This window comes from Lithobates pipiens, unplaced genomic scaffold, assembly GCF_037356315.1.
Source record: "Lithobates pipiens isolate NorthernLeopardFrog02 unplaced genomic scaffold, aLitPip1_a1.2 Scaffold_8, whole genome shotgun sequence".
Classification (NCBI taxonomy): Eukaryota; Metazoa; Chordata; class Amphibia; order Anura; family Ranidae; genus Lithobates; species Lithobates pipiens.
In genome coordinates this window covers 653,904,981-653,917,934 of record NW_027507903.1, presented here as the reverse complement: position 1 = coordinate 653,917,934, position 12,954 = coordinate 653,904,981, and the positions used below count along the sequence as shown (strand labels likewise).

Sequence of the window (12,954 nt, the reverse complement as noted above, 5' to 3'; positions counted from 1 at the left end):
TGCTGCCCCAGGCATTTCCCACGGACAGAAGCAAAGTAGGTTTCGTGATATCTTTGCTTTCTTAAAGAGCCTTGGCAAACCCTCTATGGAAGATGCAAAAACCTGTGGTCCTGTGTTATCCAGAATTTGTGGCTTGCTTCAAAAGGGTATTTGACGTTCCCGCATGCTCCGCTGCCAGGAGCCTCATATCCATCAGAGTACGAGAACTGTTGTGGATTACGCCATTGAAATCTGTACTCTGGCAGCAGAGGTTGCTTGGAACAGTGAGGCCCTTATGGCTGCTTTCTCTCATGGTCTCTCGGATAACATCAAGGATGAGATAGCAGCCTGAGATATACCCACTGAGCTGGAGAGGTTGATCACATTTGCCATCCTCATTGACTCCAGACTCAGAGAAAGACTCATTTAAGGAACGCTGGCGCAAGCCTCCTGTACATTTGTCTCCGAACTTTGCAGTCCCACTTTTGCCTCCCTCACCTCCCATGCCTCCTGGTACCGAGTCAGTCTGTGAAGATGAACCCATGCACTTGGGCTTCAAGCATCTCTCTGCGGATGAGAGAGCCCCTAGGAGGAGGGAGAGATTGTGCCTTTATTGGGGCCAGGCTGGTCACTATTTGAAATCTTGTCCTACCCATCTAGGGAATGCCCAAACCTTGAGGTCCTGTCACGGACAGAACATAGGTGGCATTTTGTCTCCAGTTTAGTAGAAAGATACGTCCCTGGTTTAGGATACAGGCTCTAATAGACTCTGTGCCTGCAGGCCTGTTCATTGATGCTGCCTTCGTATTGAAGCACACGATTCCACTGCAGCTGCATGACATTCCACTTGCCATTGAGGCTCTTGACGGGAGACCTATACAGCCTGACCGTGTGAATCATGAGACTGTTCCATTGTCCATGGCTGTAGGGGTTCCTAACCATGAGATAATCAAATTCCAAGTTATTTCCCCAGCTAAGTTTCCACTGGTTATTGGTTATCCTTGGTTACAGAGGCACAACCCTACTTTTGATTGGCTCCGTGCTGAGGTTCTCTCTTGGTCACCACAATGCAGTAAGTCATGCTTCCAGAAGGTAGCCAAGGTCCTGTGTACCTCTTCACTCTCCTCCCTGCTGCAAGAGTAATGCAATTTTAGCAATGTCTTTGACAAAGGTCAAGCCAGTACTTTGCCTCCATAAATTACAATGGTAAAGTGGCAATACAGTACAAAAAATCATGACAAAAATATCACAATATATAGCAAGCAATAACTTTCCAAAGTTCACTGTACACAAATTTTGAGTGGAAAGTTATTGCTTGCTATATATTGTGATATTTTTGTCATGATTTTTTGTACTGTATTGCCACTTTACCATTGTAATGTATTTTAATTGACATGTGTGTCTGTACTTTATGGCAATCAATAAAATCCTAAACTGTTCACTAACTTGTGCTGTTGCAACCACGTGCCTCACTTAAAGTCCCACTTTTCCCCTTGTTCTTCCCCTTTCCCCTTTCTTGTACAAGTTGAAAACTGTGTTTAATACCAGATCAGTTCATTATGAGTATCGTGTAATGCATTTTGGCCTTTGTAATGCTCTGGCAGTTTTCCAGGAGTTCATTAACGATGTCCTTTCAAAGTTCCTGGAGAGCCACTACACAGATGTTTGTCGTGTGCTTCAGAGACTAAGAGAGAACAATCTCTACTGTAAATTGAAAAAGTGCGAATTTCATTGTGAACAGATTAAATTCCTGGGCTATTAAGGTGCATGCACGGAAGCTCCTAAGATGGCCGTGATCCCTATAGAGCTCCATGCCACCATGGCCCTGCTAATGCCCGCTACAGCCTCCAGAACACCGGCAAGCCACACCTGGATGCCTAAGCAGGGGAACACCCCGGGAACCCACGGATGTCAGCGGCCAGTTAAAACAGGCCCGCTCAGCTATGCTAAAATGAAGGGAGAAACTCGGCAAAGGCAGCTGATGAGTGCATAGCGGACCAGGACGTGGCTCCCCTGTCCTCTCCAGATACAGCAAGATCCCCACTGACCATGGTGCCCTCTCCCACATCCACTGAATCCCTGCTGGGGAGATCGTTACCAGGGATCCCCACAACCCCTATGCATGATCCTTTTTCAGGCCGGGAAGCCTGTGTCAACGCTCCAGCCCCCACTGACTTCCCATCTACGATAGCTGCCTTCTCACAGTTGCTGTCCAGGGTTCTAGCACAGAATGCAGCCCATATCACCTCATCCATTCATGTGGATTTGCAGCAGCTGGGGCTGAGGATAAATGTCATAGAAAAAGAGGCTAATCAGTCTGTTGCTAGAATAAATCAAAATTCAGCCAGCATCCAAGACATGCAGGAGCAACTGGAAACTACCTTTTCAAAGATTGATGACCTGGAGAACAGGTTCAGACGGTACAATTTCAGGATACGTGAACTCCCTGAATCTGTGAAAGACATCCAGTAAGCAGTCAAGGCCCTTGTCACGGTCCTCATCCCAGACATTGCTGATCACCACCTGGATATAGACAGAGCTCATAGGGCATTACAGCCCCCCCGCTCCAACGGACTTCCCAGGGACATTATAGTCAAACCTCATTTTTATTCTTGAAGGAGGAGGTGATGAGGAAATCAAGAGATTCTTCGGCTCTCACTTTACTGGGTCATGCAGTCCAGATGTTTGCTGACCTCTCACCCTACACCATGCAAAAAAGAAGAAGATCGCTTAAACCACTACTCCAAGTCCTACAACAGAAGGAGATAGCGTACAGATGGTTGTTCCCTCTCCCCTTGAATTTTTGTTATCACAATAAAGGATATGGCTTCTCATCCTTTGTGAAGGGCAAATGCCTACTTGTTCACCTTGGCCTACTCTCCCAGGAACATCTTCCCTTTCCACCCAACAAAGGACCCTCCTCATCATCAAAACGACCACCTCCTGTTAGCCCCCTGCAGCCCAACTGGCTGTTGCAACACTCCAAGAGTTCTAACAATGCATTGCCGACATGACTGACTGGTCTGCCCACTTCCCTAACCCAGGGCCCTGGCTTAGGATTCCCCTTCTCACTCGATCCAGGCTATACCCCATACCCCTTGGAGATCCGCTCTTCCCTGGTGCACACCTCCCTAGAGTCTTAGTGGTCTCTCCTCCCTTATTTTGGGCGGCAGAACGACAAGATAGATGCCTCTTCTGGGAGTAGGTTGGGGCAGCGGGGCCAAGTCAAGTAGCCCAGGAGTGAGACTTTAATTGTTCCTAGTTTCAGAGTTGCTTCTTTAATTATATCTGTTTCTCCCATATTATATGTGATGCTCTCCAAAAACTTATGCAGAGTCTTGTAGTGTTCCCTTCAAGATGTCACTTGCCTCTGGGCCCACATATTCTATTCAGCTTCTTCTGAATATCGGGTATTCTCAAGCTGGACCATAAGGTCAGGAGGGGGGATCCCAAGGTGGGCTTTGAGGCAATTTATTTTCCCCACTCGGGACCGATCTCTCCCGGGGTCTCCCGTTGACTATGGGGGATGCTCGGGGGAGCGACCTGGGGTGGAGAGTCACGGTGTGGGATTTTGATTTACATATTACTCATTTAAAGGGTGTTCTGTTTATTTTGTAATGTCACTGTTTATTACTAGCGGAAGGACCGTGGTGGGTCAAGTTCTCTCTGGGAGGAATAGGAGACTGACTCGGAGCACTCCTGATCTTTCAGGTTATGAGGAGGGTCCTGGCAGGTCCGCACCCACCCTGAGGGGGGGGAAGGAGGGCCTGGGGGCCCCATATTACCATGCTTTTTCAGCCAATACCAATTGCTGCAATCCTTACGCTTAATCATTTTTCTTTTTCTTCTCTTTCTTTCCTTCGTTCTCCCTTTTCTACTTCCTTTCAGGTGCACCCGGAATTTCCAAACTATCCGATCCAGGGCCAGGGTGTTGGTTCATCCTCTGGAATGGTCACGCCTTTCGAGATCAGCGATGAGAGAAGGTAAGATCTATACCGGGCTTGAGATACTCTCCCCCTTGATCTATGGCTGACATACAACCCCCATCCACCATTTTCAAAATTATCACTCACAACATGCAGGGTCTCAATTCCCTGATCAAACCGCAGGAAAATATTCCAAATGTATCAAGACATGAAGGCTGACATTCTCTTCTTACAAGAGACACACTTCCCTGCCACCTATAGACCCTCCTTTTTACACCAGCACTACCCACAATTCTTTTTGGCCTCTGCAGATAACAAGACTAAGGGCGTAGCCATTTGCTTCTCCAAACACATCAAATTATGCCACACAGAGGTAGTCACAGATCCCCTAGGTCGATCCATCCTAGTTTTGGGTGCCATAGATGGGGAAACCTATACCTTCATATCGTACTACGCCCCCAAAAAGGGCCAACAACAATTTTTTGACTCACTGCTACACACTCTTCAAGGACATTTCAAGGGCATGGTCTTCACGGGAGGGGACTCCAATGTGGCATTTGATTTCTCCATAGACAAAACGGTGTAAGGGAAATCCAGATCCAAACGCCCCTTGAAACAGAGCGCAACAATAGGCCACCTACTGCATGAGGCAGGTTTGGTGGACCTATGGAGAGAGCTCAATCCATGCGCAAAAGATTATACACACTTTTCAGCTCCCCACAACTCCTATGCCAGGATAGACCACATTGTCACACAATCCAAAATTGGTCCTATTGACCCTTTCATCCAAAATTAAGGATAGCCCCCTCTCAGACCACTCTATCGTAACTCTAGTCATGAATCGGTCCATGTGGCGCCTCAACGAGGCCCTTCTGAGGGACCTGTTTCAGTGTACACTGATAGAACAGTACATACAAGAGTACTTTAATGAAAAAAACAACAATGAAGTGTCCCCTGCCACTCTGTGGGCCTCCCACAAACGGTCCTCAGAGGGAAGCTCATTCAGCTTTCCTCTAAAATCAAGAAGGAACATCAGGCAGACCTATAGAAGCGGACCAAGGAATACCAATCTCTAGCTAAGGCCCACAAGCGCAACCCCACGCCAGCGACTTTAGCACAGATGGATACGGCTTGAGCTCAACTCAACCCATCACTCAGATGGTCTGGGGCAAAATTTTACTCCCAACAGGACAAAATTGGATCCAGACTTGCTACTAAACTGACTCCCAAAAAAACAAAACAAAAAAAAATTGCACGCTAGCCTTTCCAAAGATTAGATCCCCAACCGGAGACCTGACCCAACACCCTACCAAAATTATGGACTTTCTTGAAGTTCTACTCTAAATAATATAAACCTGACCCTCTGCCCTCTCCTGCACACAAGAGTAACTTCCTCCATTCACTCCCTGTCCCATCAATAGCCCAAGGCCACAGGGAACTCCTAGAGGACCCCTTTACCTGGGCTCCTCTCCTGGGCCAGACGGTTTCTACACAAGATATTACAAAAAATGTGGCCAATGTCTAGCACCTTATCTGACGCGGTTCTTCAACGCTCTCAGGGATGGAGCCCCCTTAGAGAGAGGCCTTAACTCTGCTTATATCACTGTCATCCCCAAGCCAGGGAAAGATGCAAGCGAGGTCGGCAACTATCGCCCAGTCTCGCTCATCAATAATGATCTGAGTATAATGACTAAGATATTGGCAAGTTTTATTGCAACATACATACACAGATCAGGTGGGTTTCATCCCTGGGAGACAGGTCCCGGACCAAATCAGGAGAGCTGTTGAGGTTATATCTTTGCTTAACTCCCACTAGGATGGTGGTCCACCTCAGAAGGGGCACGTCCTTTCACTAGACCTCCATAAGGCATTCTACTCAGTAGCCTGGACATACATTTATGAGTTGCTGGAGAAATGGGGTTTTGGACCAAACTTCCTAGGTATAATTCACTCGCTATACTTGACACCTAATGCACAAGTGTGCTTACTAGGCAGATACTTGGACACCTTTGACGTTGGCAGGGGGGATCAGACAGGGATTGTCCCCCCTCATCTTTGCGATGGCCATGGAAATGCTGGCTATCAAGATTCGGATCAATGCAGACATCAAGGGGGTAACATGCTGTGATCAGTAACATAAGGGCGCATTATTTGCAGATGACCTCCTCCTTTTCATCCCCTCCCCCGCACATCCACTCCAACTGTGTATAAAGTCCTCAGGGACTTTGGATGGATTTCAGGCCTGAGGCCGCGTACACACGCGGGGACTGTTCGCTCAACTTTGTCCGCTGAACCGTGTTTCAGCGGACAGTCCGCTCGTGTGTGGGCTTTCAGCGGACAGTTTCAGCGAACAGTCTGCTGAACAAGGTTTTTCGGAATTTCCGAAAAACTGTCCGCTGAAACCTTGTTTCAGCGAACAGTCCCCTCGTGTGTAGGCTTGTTCGTCAAACAAAGTTCCGCGCATGCTCAGAAAGAATTTATACGCCGAAGGTTGCATTGCAGTGTATAGGACGTCGTTTTCTAGTCCCGTCGTACGTGCCGTTCACGTCATCGCGCACGGTTTCAGCAAACTGTTTGTTCGTCGTGTGTGGCCATGTCCGTCCATGCTAATTTTGAGCGGACTGTCCGCTGAAACTGTTTGACGAACAAAGTTGAGCGAACAGTCCCCGCGTGTGTACGCGGCCTGACGGTTAAGATAAGTCCATAGCCCTGAATGTCTCTGTCCCCCCTGGACATCATCACCCAGCTACAAAACAGCTTTACCCTTACTTGGGCAACAGACGCTATTCCATATTTGGGGGATCAGGCTCACTAACAAGATTAACAATCTTTTTCCAGCGAACTACTCCCCCATGGTGCGTAGGTGTAGTGAGGACCTGGAGAGGTGGTCGAAATGCGGTCTATCCTGGCTGTGCAGAGTCAACACAGTTAAAATTACCCTTCTCCTACTTATGCTATATCTGTTTAATCTCTCCCGATCCCTATAAAGAAACAATTCCTTCTAAAACTACAGTCACAAATAGTATGATTCGTCTGGGGGAATAAAGGCCATACGTGTACCAAGGAGGTTCTATACAGGCTTAAAACACAGGGAGGGGTAGGTCTTCCAAAGCCGCGCTTGTACTACCAAGCCGCCCAGCTCACCCAAATTTCAATAGTGTACCTTAGGGGTCCTAAACCAGACTGTCTCTCAAAGGAAAGAACAGCAGTCCCTTTAAATATGATAGACTACCTCCTGTGGAGCGACACAAAAACAAGACCGCCTATTATGTCTCCTACCCTCTCCCACTCGGTGGCACTGTGCACTACGCTTCACAAACAACATTCATTGGCATCTACATTGCGCCCCCTGTCCCATATCTTCCACAATCCGATGTTTCCTCCAGGCCTGAACATTCAAGCGTTCCTCTGGTGGACTAACAAAGGCTTGTTTCGCATTGGTCACTTCCTGTCCCCGTCGGGCCCTTTAGGGCTGCGTCACTGTAGATCGAACCTAGAAATGCCTGACTCAGAAGTGTTCAGATTTTCCCCAACTTGATCACTTCCTCAATTCTATTTTGATGGTTAAGAGTGACCCACCCAAAATGACCCCTTATGAACGATGGTGCTCTAACATTAGGGATCAGAGGTATCAACTTAATCTACTCCTCCCTGGCAGATAAGGACAGCATTCCACCATACTCCTGGGCCTGGGAAATAGATACGGACACTCATGGGAACCCGCTGTCTGGTACCAAGCATTCCAATGCTCCCATAAATTCTTAATGTCTCCCTGATTGAAGCCAACATCAAACTTATAACCAGGTGGTATTATGTCCCCTCAAAGCTGGCAAGGATCTGCAAGGGGGTGCGATGAAGGGCACAATGTTCCACATCTGGTGGTCTTGTCCCTAAATTAGGTCCTACTGGAAAAAGGTGTTCCACACCCTGAGGAAGATAACGGGCTCCACGTTTTCCCCAGATCCCACCATATAGCCCTCTTAAACCACAAAATCCCTTCGATCCCAAGTACCCTTCAAACTCCAACGTTCTATATTCTCTTGGGAGCAAAATAAAACCTGCAAGGTCGTGTAAAACACCCTCAGTACCCTTCAGTGGGGCTGTGAGAAAAATTTCCTGGGTGATGGAGTAAGAACAACTAGTAGATAAACTGCAGGACAAAAGGGTAAAATGGAAAGCTATTTTGGGAACCCTGGGCCTCTTATTGAACAGATAACTAGTTGCACCTGGAACTCCACCCCTCCTCTTCTCCCTCCCTCCTCTTTCTCTCTTGGGGACACTCTGCTCCCACTTTCCTCTATGTATGAGTAGGGGAAGTCACGCCCCGAACTGGTGCAGCACATAGGACTCTAAACAGACTAGATACCCAAGCAATTTCCTGTGACTGCATTCCAAAACTACCTTATTGGATCGCCCCTCTGTGGAGCTTGATGAAGAGACTGACCAGGCTAGCTAGGAGGCCAGACAGTTGCAGTTCTGGGGACGGGGGGGGGGGGCACAGGGCCTGGGGGAGGTTAGCACCACCACAGTGTGATCCCAAGGGGGTGGTGAGCTTGACAAATCCCGGCACGGGGGGCCAACCTCCGCTAGTGTTCCCTACAGAACTACTCAGAAAGGGTTGTAGGTAACACATGGTGAGACCCCATGGAATGGTCCCTTGAAAGTGGGGATCCCATCCCATTAAAGGAACTGACCCCACTGTAATATGGGGACCACTAGCTTACAAATAGATGGTTTGTGTTAAGAACTTCTCAATCACTGCAAGCGACAGTTCCTATCTTGCTCATAATTTCTTATGTTGTTCTATAACTTTAAATGCAAGCTGTGCTGGCCGATGATAAGTTTGTTATTGAATGTTATACTTTTCATTAAAAAAATCTCAATAAAAATATTGAAAGCAAATTCCTGGGCTATGCCATTTACTCTGCTGGTTTTTCGATTGACCCAGAGAAATTTTCAGTGGTCCTACAGTGGCCTCGACCCGTGGGTTTATATCCACTGCAGTGCTTTTTTGGCTTTGCCAACTATTATCGGAAGTTTATTCGTAACTTCTCGTCTCTGGTCAAGCCCCTGACTGATATGACTAGGAAAGACGGCAACCCACAGAGTTGGTCTCCTTTACATTAAGGCCTTTGAGAGTCTCAAGGCTGCCTTTGTTTCTGCGCCGGTGTTGACACACCCTGATCCTATGTTGCCTTTTATCCTAGAAGTTGATGCTTCTGAGACTGGAGTTGGCACCCTTCTGTCTCAATGTCATGACTCTGAGTGCGCTATGCATCCGTGTGGCTACTTTTCCAATAAATTGTTACCAGCAGAGTGCAATTACGAGATTGGTGACAGAGAGCTGTTGCCGATCATTTTAGCCCTGAAAGAATGGAGACATCTCCTTGAAGGTACCACTGTGCCGGTTCTCATTCTTACTGACCATAAGAATCTCACATTCTTGTCTGAGGCTAAACACCTCTCTCCCAGAAGGGTGCGATGGGCTCTTTTCTTCTCGAGTTTTAACTACATTGTCTCATTCTTACCCGGTACTAAGGGCTGACGCCTTGTCACGACAATTTTCCTCCACTTCCAAGATGGAGTCGGTTCTGGTTCCTGTGATTCCTCCTGATCGTATTCTGGCTACGGTTCGCACTACTTCTCCTTAGGGTGACAAAATTCTTGCTACTTAGGTCCGTGCTCCTCCTGAGAAACCTTGTGATCGCTGCTCTGTTCCGAGAGTCTCCATACTGCTGTGCTCCAGACTTACCATTCTTCCAAGGCTGCTGGCCACCCTGGGAAGAATCAACTCTTTTGGGCTATTTCCCAACAATTCTGGTGGCCTATTTTATGTGCTGATGTAACCGCCTTTGTAGCTGACTGTTCCGTGTGTGCTCAGAGTAAGACTCCACGACACCTTCCAGTGGGCCTCCTACAACCCATACCCAATGGAGAGAGGCCCTGGACCCACCTGTCTATGGATTTCATTGTGGAGTTACCTGACTCCCAGGGCAACACAGTTATCCTTATGGTGGTTGACCAATTCTTGAAAATTTTGCACTGTATTTCACTCAAGAAGCTGCCCACTTCTAAGGAACTGGCTTCTATTTTTGCTTGGGAGATCTTCTGCTTACATGGGCTACCGAAGGTGATGGTCTCAGACATGGGTAGTCAGTTTGTCTCCCGGTGAGCCTTTTATGCACAGTTGGGTATTCAGCTTGCTTTCTCCTCTGCATATTGCCTGCAGTCTAATGGAGCCACAGAACGAGCCAATCAGTCCTTGGAGCAATTCCTACGTTGCTATATTTCTGACCATCAACTGGTCAGACTTATTACCATGGACAGAGTTTGCTCACAATAGTGTCTTGAATTCAGCTTCCCGTTTGTCCCTGTTTATGGCGAACTATGGTTTTCGTGTTGCCTGCCTTGTTTGTTCCGCAGAGTATTCCTGCATTAGAGGAGCATGTCCGTGGCCTTTGTTCCACTTGGGCACAAGTCCAGGAGGCTTTGCAATATGCTAATGATAGGTACAAATTCCATGCTGACCGCAGACGCCTGCCTGCGCCTTCCTACCAGGTTGGGGACAGAGTCTGGCTGTCGTCTCACAACCTCTGACTTTGTGTTCCTTCTTTGAAGTTTGCACCTTGGTTTATTGGGCCTTAGTGTATCCTTCGCAGGATTAACCCAGTGGCTTACGTGTTGGACCTTCCTCCTAGTTTGCGCATCCCTAATGTGTTTCATGTCTCCTTATTGAAACCTTTGGTCTGCAACCGCTTTACCACCTCGGTGCCAGTTCCTCACCCTATACAGAACCATGAGGATTATGAAGTACAATGCATTGTTGACTCCCATAGGTTCTGTGGGCGCATACAGTACCTGGTGCATTGAAAGGGGTACGGTCCGGGGGAATGCTCTTGGGTCTCATCTGCGGAGGTACATGCCCCTGTCCTCCTCCGTGATTTCCAAAGACATTTTCCTCTCAAGCCTGGTGGTCCTCGGGGGTTGGGGTCATTGAAGAGGGGTACTGTCAGGCCTGGGCTCAGCTCTTCCTTCTCAGAGCTGGCTGCTCAGCTGTCGGCTAATTGCCAGCTCCTTTCTCTACACAGTGACTCAGCTGTTGATCATCTGCTCATCAGTTCTGGCTACTTAAAGCCGTCCAGCTCACTTCATGTCTGCCTTCGCCTTTGGTCACATCTCAGAGACTTTCTCCTGCATTCCTGTTGAAGACTTGCTCGGCTGACGTCCCTTCTGGCTCCTGATCCTGCTTGCTGTACTACTATGTTGATCTATGGCTCTCTGATATTGGCATTGGCTGACTACCCGATCTGGCTACTTAACTCTCGCTATGTATTGACTACGCTTACTCTGTTTACCTTTTTATTATTATTAAACAAGAGTGATTAAGTGTACTTCTGTCTCAGTCTGATTCATGGTTTCTGACAGGGCGGTGCCACTGTGTGATGTAGCCAGGTGACCCCACCCCTTCCTATATAAGAAATGTCAAAGTGTAGAGCATGCATTTGGAGGGAGGCCATCCTAGGAGGTGGAACCTTTTAGTTTTTTTGGATTTTATTGATTTTTCGGGTCGACAGGCGGCGTGATTGACAAGGGATTTACATTGAGGGACACTTTTATATATTTTATTTTTTAATAAATGAATTGTCGAAAACTTGTCTCTTGTGTTTATTACTTTGTGACACTTTTTTGGTGAATGGGTAGGGGTACGATATGGGGGGCCCTTGTTGAAGGGGGCTTCCAGATTCCATTAAGCCCCCATCCACAGACCTCTACAGTTGTGGGGAAGAGACCCTTGTCCCCATTGGGGAAGCTGGTGTGGGGTGTCTAAGTAAACCACGTGGGTTTTGGGGCTATCTAGGGAACCCACGTGGGTTGTGGGCTATCTAGGGAAGCCACATGGGTTGTGGAGCTATCTAGGGAAGCCACGTGGCTTGTGGGGTATCTAGGGAAGTAGGGTAAGGGGGTGATGCTCAGCTACTACACTTTCTCAGCAAGTTAAAGGTGGAGTTCTCCTTTACATAATAAATAGACATCTCTTCTGATGTAGTTTATGCCCCGCCCATCCCAATGTTCCCGTCTCTCTTACCTTCTCTATGGAAAAGTTGGAGTCTGTAGATCTCTTCTTCACACCTCAGGAAATTTTTCTAGACCCGACTTCCTGGAACATCGTATTTCATCTTCCACCATCGCAGAACTTCTCATTTCTATGTCACTTCTCTATTTAAACACACTTTCCTACTTCCTCATTTATGAGAGGGGTGTGGCTGCAGAGTGGAGCTCCACCGATGACAGGAAGCATGTGGCCTCCACTCCACTTCTTTTTTTTTACAACTTTATTGTGAATCTCTGCAGAAGGAGCTCCACTGTAGACAGGAAACATGTGGCCTCCACATCCTGTGGAGCTCCAGTGACTGCAGTCTGCAGCACATACTTTCCATTTTGTTGGGATTTGCAGAAATAAAAGATTTTTGGGAGGTTTTCTACTCTCTGTCCTTAAATTAACTTTATAAACTGGATTTGTAAAAGTGATTGTCTAACATTTACCAATTTCTATTTTTGGTGATGATGGAATTTCATGTTTATGTTGGAAGAAGAATACAATCCATGTCTCTAATCACAATCTCATTGTCCTTGTTTGCTCCACCTTCATCCCAACTAGGGATGAGCTTCCAATTCGAGTCGAACTCATGTTCGACTCGAACATTGCCTGTTCGCCTGTTCGGTGAACAGTGAACAATTTGAGGTGTTTGCGGCAAATTCAAAAAGCCGGGAACACCCAGTACAAGTCTATGGGAGAAATCTAAAGTGCTAATTTTAAAGGCTAATATGCAAGTTATTGTCCTAAAAGGTGTTTGGGAACCTGGGTCCTGCCCCAGGGGACATGGATCAATGCAAAAAAAGTTTCAAAAACTGCAGTTTTTTCGGGAGCAGTGATTTTTATAATGTTTAAAGTGAAACAATAAAAGTGTAATATTCCTTTAAATTTTGTACCTGGGGGGTGTCTATAGTATGCCTGTGAATGGGCGCATGTTTCCCGTGCTTAGAACTG

At 47.2% G+C, this 12,954-nt stretch overlaps 1 protein-coding gene across 1 annotated transcript in view; it reads right to left on the bottom strand.

The window, feature by feature from the left end:
• Positions 1 to 12,149, bottom strand: part of LOC143961724 (NACHT, LRR and PYD domains-containing protein 3-like) — a 118,027-nt gene extending 105,878 nt beyond the window's left edge. Inside the window, exon 1 of the mRNA XM_077471055.1 lies at positions 11,992 to 12,149. The gene's annotated coding sequence lies outside the window, so the exon portion shown is untranslated. The remainder of the gene's footprint in view (positions 1 to 11,991) is intronic.
• Between the last annotated feature and the right edge of the window lie 805 nt (positions 12,150 to 12,954).